At 36.8% G+C, this 16,874-nt stretch overlaps 1 pseudogene; it reads right to left on the reverse strand.

Annotated features, from left to right (window-relative positions):
* Positions 1-6,414: 6,414 nt before the first annotated feature.
* Positions 6,415-16,085, reverse strand: LOC109680530 (serine/threonine-protein kinase Nek4-like; annotated as a pseudogene).
* Positions 16,086-16,874: the final 789 nt, after the last annotated feature.

Consider the following 16,874-nt stretch of genomic DNA (forward strand, 5'->3'; position numbering starts at 1 on the left):
ATCTGTGAATTCTTCCATCACTAGTAATATTCCTAAAGAATTCAACTTCTTGAATTTGGGTTCTTAAAATGTGCTCCCTACTCTTAGTATAGAATAAACATAGCAGAAGAAACTTTTTCAGAGTTTCCAGAAATGCTTCTGAGTTTTTACTCATATTATGAACTTAGATTTCTAGGGTCTTTGTTCCTTCATATATATAACCCTGAGGGTCATCAGAAGGATTCATGTTTTAATTACAATGTGCACTGGTGCTATTAGTTGTGGTCATGATGAAGAACAGCCTGATAATTCAGCTTCTATGGAGCTTGCATCCCAGTGAGGAAAGGTATTTGATGAAGACAAATGAAATAGACAGTTGGTGAGACAAAATAAACACAAAACATGCTATACCAAGATTAGTAACAAAATGGAAAAGTCATACAAAGTGCACTGAATATCTCTTTTTGCCACTTTTTCCTCTTCATTCTCCTGCTCTGTACCCAAATCATTTTGTTGTATTTATACTTTTCTGTTGTATTTCCTGTAAGGGAATGAGGTTGAACAATGAATCCCCCATGATCATTTTCTATCTATCTTTTCAGATGATATTCTCCGTGGTGGAGGGACTAACACTGATCTTTGACAGGATATGGTGATATAATATCTTAATATATTTCCACTGATGGCTAATGGCAATGTGTGGAGTTTGAGAGTTCAAATGTAAGATTAATTATGGATCTTTCTGATCGCCCTCAGGAATATATACAAAGAGAAGTATATAATATATACTTTATATTTTATATATTTTATATGCACAAAAAGAACTAGAATTCCAAGCTCACACAGTGAACAGAAAATAAATCAAGTAGATCTCTTAAATTTTTGAATTTTTTCTTAATCTTCTCTACTCATGGTAAATACACCATTAAAAACCTGATTATAAGTTTCAAAAAATGATTTTAAAAAATTAGCAGTAGTAGAATAGTTCTGAGACATATTATATGGAGATTTGGGCACACAAGTGTGAGACTGGAACTTGGATTAAAAAGATATTTATATCCTTGACAAGGAGGGCCTTGAGTGAATGTATTTGCCAACCTCATCTGGATAAGTTTCTGTCCTCTGCACAGACTGTGTCAGATAGGGAAATGGCCCTTTTCCTTCCAACTTGAGCTTGCCTATAAAACATCCACACACATGTATGTAAATTCATATGTATATTAATACAAAAATCATACCCTTTGAAAGTGTTCCAGGAATCGGGGGAGTGGAGTGAAGGAGAATGATAGAGGGGGAGAATTCAACTCTGATATATTCAATACATTGTAAGAACCTTTGTAAATGCCAGAATGTACCCTACCAAGCACAACAATAAACAAAGAAAAATGAAAAAAACAAAAAGTACCTACATACACTGCTCAGGAACATAACCAGGTTTAAAATAGATTCATTACAAATACAGCATGAGACTAGAAAGATAGAAGATTCTCTTAATTCCTCAATGCTTCCATTAAAGGTTTACATGACTCTTGCAATCATTGGATTGAGACACTTTCTTTCAACTGGCCAGAAGTCTCTTTCCTGAACTTTTGTAGCTTCCTGAATATATCCAGAACTGAGTGACAAAGTAAATTCAAAGAATTATTTGGCCTTTTTGAGAGTCAAGGTCTATGCCCAGCCCATTTTGCTTTAGTTATTATTGTTATTATTATTATTATTATTATTATTATTATTATTATTATTATTTTTGCTCCAGTCTCATGTTTTTCCCAGGCCAGCCTGAACCACAATCTTCTTATTTACACTTTCCACATAACTAGAATAACAGGTATGAGCCACCAGCTTCTTGGTTGAGCTGGGGTCTGGCTAATTTTACCTGTTCTAACCTCGAACCACAATTTTCTTGATATTTGCCTTCCAAGTACTTGCGATTACAGGTATATGCACCCAGCCCTGTGTTAGCATACTTTTAAGAGCTTTAGTAAGACTGTCCTTATGGAGGGCCAGGTTTTCATCTGGCCCTCAAGTTACCCTCTTTATCCTGTCAAAATTAACCTGCTTGTTAGCACATCTTTCCATTACTTCCTGGACACATTGAATTGTTGTTAGAACCCATTACACTACCTGGCTGACAAGGGTGTTAATTGTAGAGTAGTTCAGTGCTGGGCATAGCATTTGCTCCTAAGAGAAACTGGATATTAAGAGAATGTTGGTCATCTGTGTATTGCTGAACTGTGGACCAAATGTGAATCCTTTCATCAGAAGAAGAGTGGAAAAGAAAAAAAAAAAAAAACCAAAGTGTTCTTTCCAGGTGAAATCAAAAGTGAGCACTTTGTCTCTAAATACCTATAGAAATCTACTTAGGTCATAAGAGAATCTGCCTATTTTCTTCTGCATTGTTTTAGATCCCCTATTGTAAAGGAACCATTTACTCTTATGAGCCTTTGTCCTTTAGCTGATATTTCTACATGGGGCACATCAGATATTCAAGGATGGTGGGAGGTGGAGTATCCACCCTAGGGAAATTTGTAGTCCTAGGAGGTCTACCACAGGATTCTCTCTTGTGGGCTTAGCTTGATTGTTTTCCATTTTCTTGTGACCATAGAGGCCAAAAGGGGGTTGTGTGTGATGCCTGTTAGCATCAGACATTCCCAAGTAAGCAGGACTTAAAGATATCTGATTTATCTCTCAATTGCACAAAGATCTGAGGAATCTCACACCACTTCACTTCTCTTATACAAAATAAACTAGAGGATGGATGGTGGTGTAATTTAAAATTCCCTTCCCAGGCCAAATCTCTATTTTCTAATTGTTATTGAGGTCAAGACTCAATAAAATTCACAAAATTACATTAGGGTCTTTCTAGTAAGAGACCCCTTAGATAACTGTTTTCAGGGTTTAAGGATATATTCTAGGGGGAATCAATCAAAATTGAAGGGGAGCTTCTCATGGTCTTTACTGAGAAAGAGAAGGGGACAATAGAGGGGACTTGCTCCCTCCCAGAGGAATCACTGACAGGAAAGATGCTGGTGTACAAATGACCAGCTCTTTGTTAAGTTTGACATCTCACAGTACATTCTGTAACCTAGAAATGGTACTATCTGGAGTGTAGAGTCTTCTTACTCCAGAATGGGTGACTAATAATTACTACAGAGAGTCTAGGCTCGAGTGCCCTGCCTTTGACATCCTTTCAGATGTGCACACAGTTAAGGTCCCAATTTCCTCTACAGGAAGTCATTTCAGCTAATTTAAGGCAGGACAAACCTGTGAGACAAGGGATTTGGCCCTGGAGTAGCTGTATTTGTCCAGTTTGTGAACCTTGCAAAAGGTTCACATAAGACTCAAGGTTAGACTACTATAGTGGCCCCATTGGGTATGGAAACAATAGATCAAAGGCCTGACATGTGTTATCAAGAAATAGAAATGAAGGTTCAGAGATTCCAGAATGAGATTGTAGAAAGATCTATCAATTTGTTTAAATGATCTTGATAAATTAAGCAGTATTTGCCCAGGGAAAGGTAGAGTGACAAAAGTGGGAACACATATCTTCCCCCCACTGTAATTGAAAGAAAATTCCAAAAGAATCATGAGAAGTATTTGCAAGTGCCAGGTAAGGATATAGTCAGGATTTATCTAGAAAAAAATAGATTGGGGCTCAATAAAAACATGGAGTGTTTTATAGCAGGATTTGGTGTGAATCTTTAAGAGAATGACTTTAAGCTGTACAGACATTTTGCTTGTAGTGAGCAGGTGGGCCTAAGTCAATCTGTCTGGATCCATGTCCCAGTTAACCTGGCATGGAGCTCTAAATGGTGATAAGTAACTCATAGCCACAAAGTATAACAAGAGTGTCTTTCAATATCAAAACAGAACTGGAGACAGAGAGAGAGAGAGAGAGAGAGAGAGAGAGAGAGAGAGAGACTGCTATGGAATGAACAGAGGAACAGTGTGACTCTGCATGGTTAGAGTCTTGAAACTCTCCCAGACCAAAGAAGATGGTGTGAGCCACAGACTGACTGTTACTTTACTCTGTATGGCATAGAGAATTTCTCTGCCACCATAGAAGGGAAGCCATGACAAGCCACGTGGACTGAATTTATGCATTTGTTCCATTATAAAGGAGTGAGTGCAATAAAAAGAAAGTGAGGAGGACAGAAGCAATCAAGCTCAGGAAAGAAAGATTTGAAATTTACTGACTGTCCAAGAAAGAATTTCACTTTAAGTTTGCTGTGGAGTTCCCTTGACTATCATGTTGGGTAAATCTGTCAACACAAGTGTTGTATAAGTAGGCGCTGATCATGGGTTCTTCATTCTCAGCAAATATTTCAGGTGCAGACACACAGAGGGGTTCCACAGAGCAAAGTTTGTTAGAAGCAAGTAAAAGCAAAGGAATGCACACCTTCAGTGGAAACTGTCAGTAGGATGCTAAATCAAATAGTCAATTGCCTGAACACTGTGGGTGTCAGGTTTTTTTTTTTCTTTTTACAATACTGCTTAATGATTATGCTAATGGGTTGTACATGATTGTGGAGTTTAGGAACAAAATGGAAGGCTGTTTTTAGGAAAGGTTGGCTAGGGAGGATACTACCTTACAATATCCATTCAGAACCAATATGGAGATTTGTAAGGCAGTAAGTACATGAAACCATAACTTTAATTACAGCAAAGACTTGTGTCTTTGCTGGACCTTTTTACAGTGTTTTTTAGGCTTTCTGAAGAATTGGAGTGAAAGCCACAGGGCAAGAGATTCACACAAATGACAAGGTGAAAGAGAGGTATAAAAATCTGGGTCAGAAAACTAGAGGAGCTTCCATATTTTTGTCTGCCTGTTGTGGTTTTGCCTGTTCCTAGTGGGTGGCAGCAGTTGCTGGGGCCACTGAGTCTGACACTGTCTCCTTACCTAAAAGACCCTCAGAATGGTATGGAATGTTTGGTGTCTTTTTTTTTTCTGTTAGCCTGATAATGAAGTTCATGTACATTGTAGCATTTATTGCTGTGTTATTCTCTTTGTGATTGAATAATCCTCCCTTTTGTGAACATGTTGCATGTGGTCATCTGTTCCTAGACATTGGGATTGTTTTCAACATTTCAAATAGTATTGTTACAAACATTTAAGTGCAATTCCTTGTCTGACCATCTTGATTCTTTCAATTTTATACCAAGGGTAGAGTTCCTAGGATATATGTTAGGTTGATGTTCAAATATTGCAAAACAGCCAAACTGCTTCCCTTATAGCTACATCATTTGACACAACCAATAGCAAGGCATGAGGGATTCAGTTTTTCTATATCCTTGACAATGTGGTGTGTTCACATTATTTAAAAATAATAAGCCTAATTGTGCCAAAAGTGTCATGTCTTTGTGGATTAAATTTCCATTTCCCTAATAGCTGTCTGTGTTAAACATCTTTCATGTGCTTATTGGTCATTTGTATGTCCTCTTTGAGGAAATGTTTATTCAAATCCTATGCCTGCTTTAAAATTGAGTAGTTTGTATTTTTGGTATTGAATTATAGTTTCTTTTTTTTTTAACTGACCAACAATTTTATTTTATAAAAACTACTTCTTAGATAGGTTTTACTTCTTATTAAACAATGAATAAAATATGTGATATATAATCATACATTTAAAACATGGAAATGCAAACAATATCTTGATGTACATGAAGATAAACTTCAGGAGAAAAACATTATTACATCCAATATAACTAAACGGACCTGGACTTTACTTGCAAATTCCTTAATTAGAAGGGGATATTTTTATTGATGGAAAATAAATCTAATAAAATTAATATCTAAAAACATGACTTACAAAACTAAAATACTTATTCAATTCTTGTACACCCTAAGTGAGGTTCATATTAAATGAAAATAAAATGTTAGAAGTCCATCAATGTGTAAAAAAGGAAAACAATTACCCAAATATGAAATACAGATTTGTATTCTTTCAATCTGTTCCCAGAATAGTAAATTGACCTTAAAAAAATACATATCAACTACTCTCTAAGGTCACTAACAATAGCAGGTTTATCACTGGAAATGTCATTTATTTCCCCTCTTACTTTTATCACCATAGTACAATCTAATCCTTGCATTCCAATGCTTTATTTTCAAGTTAATTAAAAAGTAAATAATTAAAAAGTAAAGAAATTAAAAGGTAAAGTTCTAGATATAAAGTTGGTATAAGGCTCAGTAAACACTAACCAAACATGTGACATTTTTCCTCACAGAAAAAATGAACATCAGATAATTTCTTTTCTTATCTTTTGTAAACTTGCTTTATATTACTCTGATCTTTCTAATTTTTTTCCAATAAGAAAACCTCAGAGAAACATAAAAGGGTGACCAATGGCCTCTAAACAACTATAATAGCTTGCTTTTAAGTGAAAAAACTTGGAAAAGAATAAGTCTTTAGTTCTGGCAGTAGATTCAAATTTTCAAAAGTTCACATTTTCTTCAAAAAATTTCAACCAGTGAGATTTCACTGGTTGTGAAAGTATAAATTTTACACTTTTCACCCACGTGTTCCTGTAACCCTACATCTCTCTGAAATTCATCCCCCTCTTCCAAAGGACCATACACTTGTTCTAAAAGCTGAATGCCATTTCCTTGATGACATCAGCTCTCATGACCTCATCGATTCTACTGATCTTTTCAGAACCTGGCATGATAGCTGGAGTTGCTCTTTAAACTGCAGTTCCTCTTTCTCCTCTGCAACTTTTCCATGAAGTACCAGTGTGTCCCGGGACTTCTGATGAAGTTTGAGTTCTGACACTGGATTTGGTACAGGGAGATCATCACAACTGTCTTTGGAATTCAGTTTAAAAGTATGACTCTTCAACTGTACCAAGTCACTCATTTCATTTGTATGTCTTTTCCCTTCCCTGGAATACCTGTCAGACTGATCAATTGAACTTGTAGAAGAACTTAACTCATCCTCAGACAGACAATATATCAGTTTCCTTTCCTGAGCAATGTTATAGTCAGAAGAGAACCATCAGGCAGGAGTGGGCTGACCTTCCTCCTGGGTTTCCCTGGACCAGCTACACTCAGAGTTCTCTTCACTGAAGGAAACTGAGGGAAGCAACTTTTCCTGAGCCTGCTTCAGTTGCCTTCTCTCTCTGACTGGTAACTGTCAATCCTTTAATGATGACATATCATTGTTCTTTGAATTGCTCACAGACCCAGGGATTAGTCTACTTTGACTTTTAGCATTTTCTTATGTTGATATGATGTCCACATTTCCAACAGTGGGATGAGATGGCAACAGTTGAATGGGGTGCCTCTTGGAACTGGCTATTTTCCTCACTGTGCTCAGTCTGTTCTCTTTTCTGCTGCTATCACTGTGGAGAGAGAGAAAGTTCAGACACAGAGCTGTGTGACTATAAATCTGGGTGTGTTCTGCTCTGTTTTTCTGTAATGTATTCACCAGCAACTTGATCCCAGTCCTTTGGTTTTGGGTCTTTGTTTAGGTGCTGCAATGTCTTCTCTGCTTCATTCCCTTACCAACTGCCATCATCAGAGGATCACGTGGGAATTAGGTGTTCAGACTGAACACTGGACTTGGTGTTATTTTGTAGCCTCAACTTCTTCACTTGATAAGTATTGCATTGACCTTCTAGCTCACTAGAGGTATCTAAGAATATTGGTTTTCTTGAAATAAGCCGCCATTCACTGAGTCCCTCCTTTCTGCAGGTAAGATGTGAATATTTACCTTACTAATCATGACTAGTGACTGAAGTATTATTGCTTGTGTCTGACTTGCCAACATGGCCTTTTACACTAGTAGGAGATTTCAAGAGACCAATGACCATGGGTTTTTCTTGAGACAAATATTTATTTATCTTCACTCATTACAAATGTCTTGGAGTCATCAGAAGAGAGAGTTTGCTAGGGGATTACTTCACTATTTGATTCTGCCTTTCTGGAAATCACTGCAAGAGCAGGCTTGGCTTTGCAGTCACCATTTTTAATGTGTTTAAAGTCTTTCTGCCTTTGCCTCCAAAAAAAAAAAAAAAGATTTTGAGTTTTATATAAGGTTTCCTCAGGATGGTCCTTTCTTCAGACCCTTTGTTTCAGCATTGCTCTTATCAGTTCTTCCAGCTCTGGACTATAAACTCTTGGGATTGGTGCAGCTTTCCTTTAATAATCTGATAAACTAAAGAATTCATAACTTTTGCATTGAAAGCATGCTTCAGGTTGTCCATTTCATAAACACAGCATTCCAAAGCCCAAACATCAGACTTATAGTTGTAGGGCTCATATAAAAGGCTGTGCCAGTAAGAATGCTCACCATGACGCCATGCTTCTCTAACACTGGTGATTCCTAGGTCACCCACTTTGATGATGTTTGTTCCTGTTAGGAGGACATTTTGGGATTTCAGATTTCAGTGAAGGATGTGTTTCTCATGTAAATACTGTAAAGCCAGGGTGATTTGCACTAACTATTCTACTACCTACTCTCAGGCAGAAGTTGCCCTTTCTGCTTCTTGAGTTTCTGATACCAACCCCCTCCTTCACAGAAGCCCATGACTCCCTGTAGATGACAATATTGGGGCGTTTCAGCTGAAGCAAGAGCTCCTGGCTGGAGGTATTTCAGAGGTTCAGTTTTTTTTTATGGCAATACTTTCTGCAGTCCAACTGGTGCTTCACTACTGTCACCCCTGTTGCTGACCCTATCCACAACCTGCAAGTAGCAGTCAGTAGGTGGTCTGGGGCAGTTACTGGCACAGGTCTCCTGTGGAGACACCATTGCAGCAGGACATAGGCCAAGGGTGTCACTGAGGAAGGAACTGCTCCTTCTAGAGAGGCTGCAGTGGTGGACTGTGCAGGTAGCCAGGACCCACCAGTAGCACAGTCTCAGTCTGCCATGACTCTGCAGCTGTACACATCCAGATCTTTAAGCTTCTAAATGTGAGAGCCTTATTCAAAATACGAAGTGCAAAAATTTTTCTTCCATTCTGTGGATTTAATTTTCTTACTAGTGTCCTTTGACTTTGATACTTTAATTTAGACTATGTCTAATTTTTCAGTGTTTTCTTCTCTAACTTCTGTTTTTAATTCCATCTCTAATGGTGAAAGATACATCTTCTGGACCCTCACATTATATATCATTATATCTTTAATGAAAAATCCATTCTAATGTTCCAGTCTACCTAAGACTTTGAATCACTTCATCTACATGTATAGTTGCTCCTCCACAGTGAGACATCTTTTTGTTCAATGTTTCTTTCAACAAACAAAAAATAAAAAACCCCTTATAGCTCTTTGTAACTTGTTGCTGTAGTTAAGATCTTTAATGTCCCCCAAAATTCTTACATTAAAATTTTGTACTCAGTGAATGGCACTTTTGGGAGGTGATGAAACCTTTATTAGGTGAGACCTAATTGGAGGAGGTCAGGTTATTAGGGGTGTGCTCTAGAAGGTGGCATTGTGGCCTCTTCTCTCACTTTGCTTCTCAGTCAGCATAAGGTGAGCAGGTCTCCAGCTTTATGTGCTTCAATGGTGATATACTGTGCCACCACATGTCCAAATCAAAGGGGCTGCTGACAATGGAATGAAATCCATCAAACTGTGAGTCAAAATTGACCTTTCTTCTTTTAAATTGATTTCCTCAAATATCTTAGCGCACTAAAGAAGGATGACTAACAACATCCCTAAGTTAACACTATTAAATGAAGAATCTATAATGGGTTCATTTTCCTTCTAACATTATCCCAAAGTCTTTGTCTCTATTCCTTTATGGTTGTCCAGATTTCTGTTCCTACAATTTGGAAAACTCAGTGTTTTCTTGGATCATAGTGACATTTCTCATGGAAAATACTTTGTTTTTTTTTTTTTTTAAGGGCCAAAAAAAAATACTTTGTACCTTACCTTTAGAGGACAGATGACAGCTATATTTAGTTATGAGTCTCAAATCAATGAAGGGTGGTGGGGTATACACAATGCTATATCAGGGGATTTAACATTGTCTTTCCTGGTAGCTGCCTCAGGGAGACAATTGCCATTTTTTCATGCAATGCAGAAGACACCACAGTGGGTAGAGATGCTGTGACCAGAGTGTGTGCAGGTGATGCCATTAACACTAAGCATAGGAGATCACTGACTCTAGGATGAAGAAGCAGGCTCAGGGGTGAGGCCTCTTCTCACAGTGGCAAGGGCAATTCCACCGTGGTGAAGGAGACATCTTCCACTGTTAAGAGTGGCTCATCATAATTTAGATGCTTAATACCACCAGTTTTATTAGGGTCTTCTCACACATGCTCATTCTTTCCCAACCAGTGCTTTTTTTTTAACAGTGAATACTGTGTAAGGCTAACAGTCCAACATTTATTATAATTCAGCCAAACCCATAGTGAGGTCTTGTGTTTTATTCTCAGCAGTTGGGACTACAGGAAAGAAGATTCTCTTTCAAGACACACTCAGAAGATCTATGGCTACTTACACTGAGTAAGCTCATCTTCGCTTTTCATCACTTTTTCCAGTGATGTTAGGGGAAACCAACCAATGTCATTATATTTCTTAACTTTCTAAAAATTCAACCATAGACATGTCTTTATTGTTGCTTTTTAAATGTGTCATTTGCTCCTTTTGACTAATGCTAACTAAACATAGCATTTTAGATGATTTTGAAAAACAGTCCTTTTCTGTAATATATAATTTGTTCCTAAAGATTTGATAAACAAAATCCAAACTATTATTTCACATTTTTGTAATGCTTCTAATATTTTGTTTTGCAGTTAAGCAAACCTTAAATTATCATGGCTTCTTTGACCCTAAACTTTTTTTTTACTTTTCTGCTTCTCTTACCAGTGTGTTAATGAGTCTGACTTAATTTATAAATTACATTTTATTTATTTTAATTATAGCCACACACTGAATAGCATTTGGGTAACAGCAGGCCACATATGTGATGGAGGACTCATAAGAATACACTGTAACTAAAAAATTCCTTTTGCTTATGAACACAAGAGAAAAAGAAACTGCAAAGATGAAAAAAGAAGAACATTCCAAAAATTTACAGAAAGAATTGAGCAGATATTTTTGCAGACCTTAATAAGCTCCTTCAAAATGTAGACTCCAGCATGGAAAGGTTTTCTTTAATAGAGAATAATATTGATAACACATGGTCTGCTTTTAAACAAATTTATAATGCAAGAGAAAGGAGCCAAGAAAATCTTGCTGGTTGTATTCCTGAAGAGTGGTGCCTGCTCAGGAACAGCCTCAGGCAATTCCTTCAGGAGGGATCTGTTAGAGGGCTTTGTCATCATCACAGGTGGTGTGTTATTAGTCCTGAGCACCTTCCAGTGGGACAAGAAGTGGAGGTGAAAAACAGTGGTTTTCATGATCCTGACCTTGTGCAGGACTAGGTTAATGTATATTTTGTGTCTTAGTTGTTTTACAAAAGTTTAAAACACATAATATTGAAAAATTGTTATATAATAAGGATACAAGAAAAGAAAGAAATATTTTTGTACAGTCATATAAAGTTTCTGTCTTTTAAGCAAAGTGTTATTCAGAAGAGACAGGGTTAAAAATTGTTAAAAGTTCACGATGTAAAAAAAATTATTATGTTAAGATTTATTATTAAAGAAAAAAATATAAGTTTAACACAATCTAAATATATTGCTTTGGAAAGTACTAGTAGTGAACAATAATGACCTAGTTTTTCATACTCACTCAGCACTTGCTCAGTGACCAACACACACAGCTTCCAGTCCTGAAAGTTCCATTAAAGGAAAGTATCCTACACTGATGTTCCTCTTTTATCTTTTATGCTATATTTTAGTGTACCTTTTCTGTTTATATATATATTTAAATATACAAAATGTATGAATTAGTATACTTCATGTTCCAGTGAAAATGATGCATATGTCACTTTTTATTTAACAAGCCAAATCCAAAATTATTTTTGCACATTAATTTAAAGCTATGATTTTATTATTTGATTTAATTTTACTTTTATTATCATATTATTGTACTATGGTATTATTTCAAGCTGTTAATGTACATTATCTGCTTAATACACAATTTGAGCAACTACTATCAGCTTATTGTTCATTTCATTTTTGCTCATGTGATCTGTGCATCTTAATTCTTGTGCTCTTTCAATTATGCATTTTCATTTCTAAATTTTGGGATGTTGTAGGGACTAGTATATTAGTCTTTGCTTAGCCTCAACTAATCACTGATGAAAAAATTAACCAAAACACCAAAGCCTAACAATATGCATTTCTAATCCTCTTCATGAATTTAAATAATTTAACATGGTCAAAAATTATTGAAAATGACAAACATCATAAAATCAGGAAGCAAAAGACATAGTATATCAAATAGAGAAAGAATTGTTACTTTCATGCAGTAAATATTGTCAGCTTCCAAAGAAATATGAGAAAATTACAGTCCATGAAATAAGTTTCTTAATGCTTTTGCAATTAAATTTCAATAAAAATAAAACAAACAAAATTTGAATATTTTAACATAAATGCATTGAGAAGTAAGAAAGAATATGAGTATCTGTGGAATAAAGCTGGATGATAAAAAACTAGCTAGCATTTTTTGCCCTTTAAGCAGAGAAACTAAAGCAGATACCTTAAAGCAACTGAGGCCAATAGGAAAAGGGGAACAGGTACTAGAGAAAAGGTTAGATCAAAAAGAATTAACCTAGAAGGTAACACCCACGCACAGGAAATTAATGTGAGTCAATGCCCTGTATAGCTATCCTTATCTCAACCAGCAAAAACCCTTGTTCCTTCCTATTATGGCTTATACTCTCTCTACAACAAAATTAGAAATAAGGGCAAAATAGTTTCTGCTGGGTATTGAGGGGGGGAGAGGGAGGGGGCAGAGTGTGTGGTAAGGGAGGGGGTGGGGGCAGGGGGGAGAAATGAACCAAGCCTTTTATGCACATATGAATAATAAAAGAAAAATGAAAAAAAAATAAAGCTGGATGATTTTTTTGTGACAATTATACTGTACATGTATACACATTACATGTAACCTATCAACACTTTTATCTGGTGTAACTTCAGCAGGGAATGTAAGGGCAATGCAAGGATCATGGGAAATTTCCCTCCAAAAACTAATTTCTGATATTTCTTTACCAAACTCTGGTACCTGCTTAGTTTTTTTCCAGAGTTCTACTATACCAACTCCCTGTCTTCCTCCATATTAATAATACTTAGATTTAATATTAAAATTGATTGATGCTGGGTAAAAGGAACCCTCTTACACTGTTGGTGGGAACGTAAACTAGTACAACCACTCTGGAAAAAAATTTGGAGGCTACTTAAAAAGCTAGACATTGATCTACCATTTGATCCAGCAATACCACTTTTGGGGATATACCCAAAAGACTGTGACACAGGTTACTCCAGAGGCACCTGCACACCCATGTTTATTGCAGCACTATTCACAATAGCCAAGTTATGGAAACAGCCAAGATGCCCCACCACTGACGAATGGATTAAGAAAATGTGGTATCTATACATAATGGAATTTTATGCAGCCATGAAGAAGAATGAAATGTTATCATTCACTGGTAAATGGATGGAATTGGAGAACATCATTCTGAGTCAGGTTAGCCTGGCTCAAAAGACCAAAAATTGTATGTTCTCCCTTATATGTGGACATCAGATCAAGGGCAAACACAACAATGGGATTGGACTTTGAGCACATGATAAAAGTGAGAACACACAAGGGAGGGGTGAGGATAGGTAAGACACCTAAAAAACTAGCTAGCATTTGTTGCCCTTAATGCAGAGAAACTAAAGCAGATAACTTAAAAGCAACTGAGGCCAATAGGAAAAGGGGACGAGGAACTAGAGAAAAAGTTAGATCAAAAAGAATTAACCTAGAAGGTAACACACATGCACAGGAAATCAATGTGAGTCAATGCCCTGTATAGCTATCCTTATCTCAACCAGCAAAAACCCTTGTTCCTTCCTATTATTGCTTATAGTCTCTCTACAACAAAATTAGGAATAAGGGCAAAATAGTTTCTGCTGGGTATTGAGGGAGGGGGCGGAGTGGGTAGTAAGGGAGGGGGTGGGGGCAGGGGGGAGAAATGACCCAAGTCTTGTATGCACATAGGAATAATAAAATTAAAAAAAAAAAAAAGACCCTACCTTGAAGAAAACCATCACAAGAAAAGTTGATGATGACTGGTGGAGTGGCTCAAGGTGCAGGCCCTGAGTTTAACTCATAGTACCAAAAAGAAATTGATTTTATTGGAACTTTATTGCTAATTAATAGAAGACAACCATGAGCAGGAAATCCATTAAGCTACTTTAAAGATTATGTCAGATTCATTAATTAAATATTAATGTACCTGTTTTGGAAATATATGCTGATTAAAAACTTTGTAGCATGAAGATGTGTGTTCACACTATTTAGTGCATTTGGCTCTATATGGGAAAGAGAAAAAAAGGTCTCACTTTCATCCCACTAAACCAATAGAGTTTAAGCTGGATAACTTATAAATAACAGAAATGTAATGATTACAGTTTTGGAGGATTGGCCACTGCTGTCCCAGTGTCAGGCAGAAAAATGGATTTTAAATGTTATTTCTGTTACATATAGTGCTTAAAACCCCTTAATGGTGAAAATAACACATAAAGTAAAAAATGAATGACTAGTCAAACACATGTGCTTTGTTTAATGTGACATTATAGCTTTTACTTTTAAATGATTAATAAGTTTCTTTTCATACCCTACAGTTTTTTATAAATAAACTCTATTTCCGATGATTCATTGAAGATACAGAATTACTACAAAGTGGAGATTTTGTGGTCTTTCATTTACTAGGTAATTTATCTTGTCCTTAATTGGACACACATGCTTAAGTGTTAAGTTTGAACTAGTCTTTGAGTTTAGATTAAATACAGAATTCAAATATTTAGCCAAATTGAGAAATAAAGGAATCCTTTTTTTGCTGTTAATTACATTATATAAATCCTTTTACTTCTTTTTCCATGAGGCTTTATATAAGAAAATTCAATAAAGCTATCTCAACTGAGTAGACAAAGAAATCATTTTTGTCCTCTTTGGAGAATAGTATGAACTATTCTCAAATAAACAGATGTGGCATGAAAGAGAACTATGACTTTTGTTTGAAAGCCACTTATTCTCTTGAATAGATAGAGTTCCAAAGATCTTAGAAGAGTTAGCTTTGTGGGAAAGAAGTGGGACAAAGAATGTGGATTTAAGATACAAAAGGAGAAAACATTGCTTGAATATGACACTAAAAACTCAGACAACACAATCAAAAACAAAAAAATGGAATTTTATTAAACTCTAAAGCTTCTGTACAACAAAGGGAGTAATCAAAGTAAAATGGCAGCCAATAGAATAGAAGAAAACAATTGCAAACTTTATATCTGATTCGAGGCTAATATACAAAATTTTCAAAGAACTAACATGGAGTAGCAAAAATATAATAATGTATAGTAACAAATGAATAAACAACTTGAACAGACATTCTCCAAGGAGGATTTAAGTGTCTGTAGTTACTTGAAAAAGTGTTCAGCATCACTAATCATCAGGTAAATGACTAATTAAACCATGAGATATTACTTCATACCTGTTAATACTACATTTTATCATAAGACAATAAAAAATATTGATGATTGTCAGAGTGCTTATTGGTTCAATTCAGTACAAAGAGACAGTACTCAGGAGACTTATTTCAGAGAACAGGGTTTTTATTAAAACAAATTCACATGGCAATTTCCTATGGATCCTAATGCCTGTCTGTGCTATCCTAGCCAGCCAGGAGTTACTCAGACCTTCCCCCAGCCTCACTCACTGTGTGACATCTCCTCAGCCGGTGAGGTGGCATATCTGTGCCTCAGGGGATCCTCACAGCTTCCTTCAGTGCAGGTCCAGTTTCATGGTTCACTGGCGATACCCAGTGGTCTTCAAGAGAAGGGGAATGCTCACAAGCAGCAGCTGCCACTAAGTCAGGGTCTCGAATGGACTCTGACAGTGTGGTCTCAGATGGACTAGGAGGCAAGCAAGGCTTTGGGTTCTGGCCTGAGTTTATATACGCTGTGGTGACCTCACCACTTCTGTTATCCACACTGTCACCTTGGGGTTGGTTTATTAGCATATCAGCCTGTCACACTCCAGCTAGCTTCTAAGTCCTAACACACACTAGCTAATACTTCTTATTTCAACAATTTTTCATACTTTAACACAGTCTTATATGTGTTCACCACAGTCCACCCCCATGAGTCCTGTAGGTCCTAGTCTTCAGCATAGGGCCTCAGTGATGAGTTCCATGGTAAACTGGAAAAGTTAATTAGCATCATGAAAGGGAACAATTCCCCTTTTGTGTCCCTGTGAAAGCTGCAATAAAAAGCCTTTTCCTAACCAGTGGGATGCTGCATAGCATTCATTCGCCCAGTAGTAACATGTGCTCAGTCTGTTGTACATGTGGAAATGGACAAGTGTCACCACCGGGCAGAAGCGGGAAACAATGAAGAAGGTGAGAAATCCTATAGTTGGTGGATGTGGGTGAATCTCCTCTGCAGCCCATTCTTGTAAGTGTGTCCATGCAGTCCATTGTGTTGATGGGAGAATGGTGTAAATGCCCCCTCCACTGGTCTGCAAGGTGGTGCTGTGTCTTTTGCCAAATTGGACCAATGTCCAGGTTTCCACTGTAGTATATGACATCCTCGAAGTCTACGGCCTTTAGTTGATTGTTGATGATTCTTGCACTAGTGCGTGCTCCTAGATCTGATTGGGGTTGTGGAGGTCCAGCATTTAATCTAAAGATTGCCTCATGTCCTTTGATTATGGTCCCAAGTGCTGAATAGCGTAAGGTTCCTGCACTGGAAATGATGACACACATTGAAGGTGAATTGAAGGTGGGTCCTAGGTCCACTGGATCAATGGG

The sequence above is a fragment of the Castor canadensis genome, chromosome 1 (assembly GCF_047511655.1).
Source record: "Castor canadensis chromosome 1, mCasCan1.hap1v2, whole genome shotgun sequence".
NCBI classification, from domain to species: domain Eukaryota; kingdom Metazoa; phylum Chordata; class Mammalia; order Rodentia; family Castoridae; genus Castor; species Castor canadensis.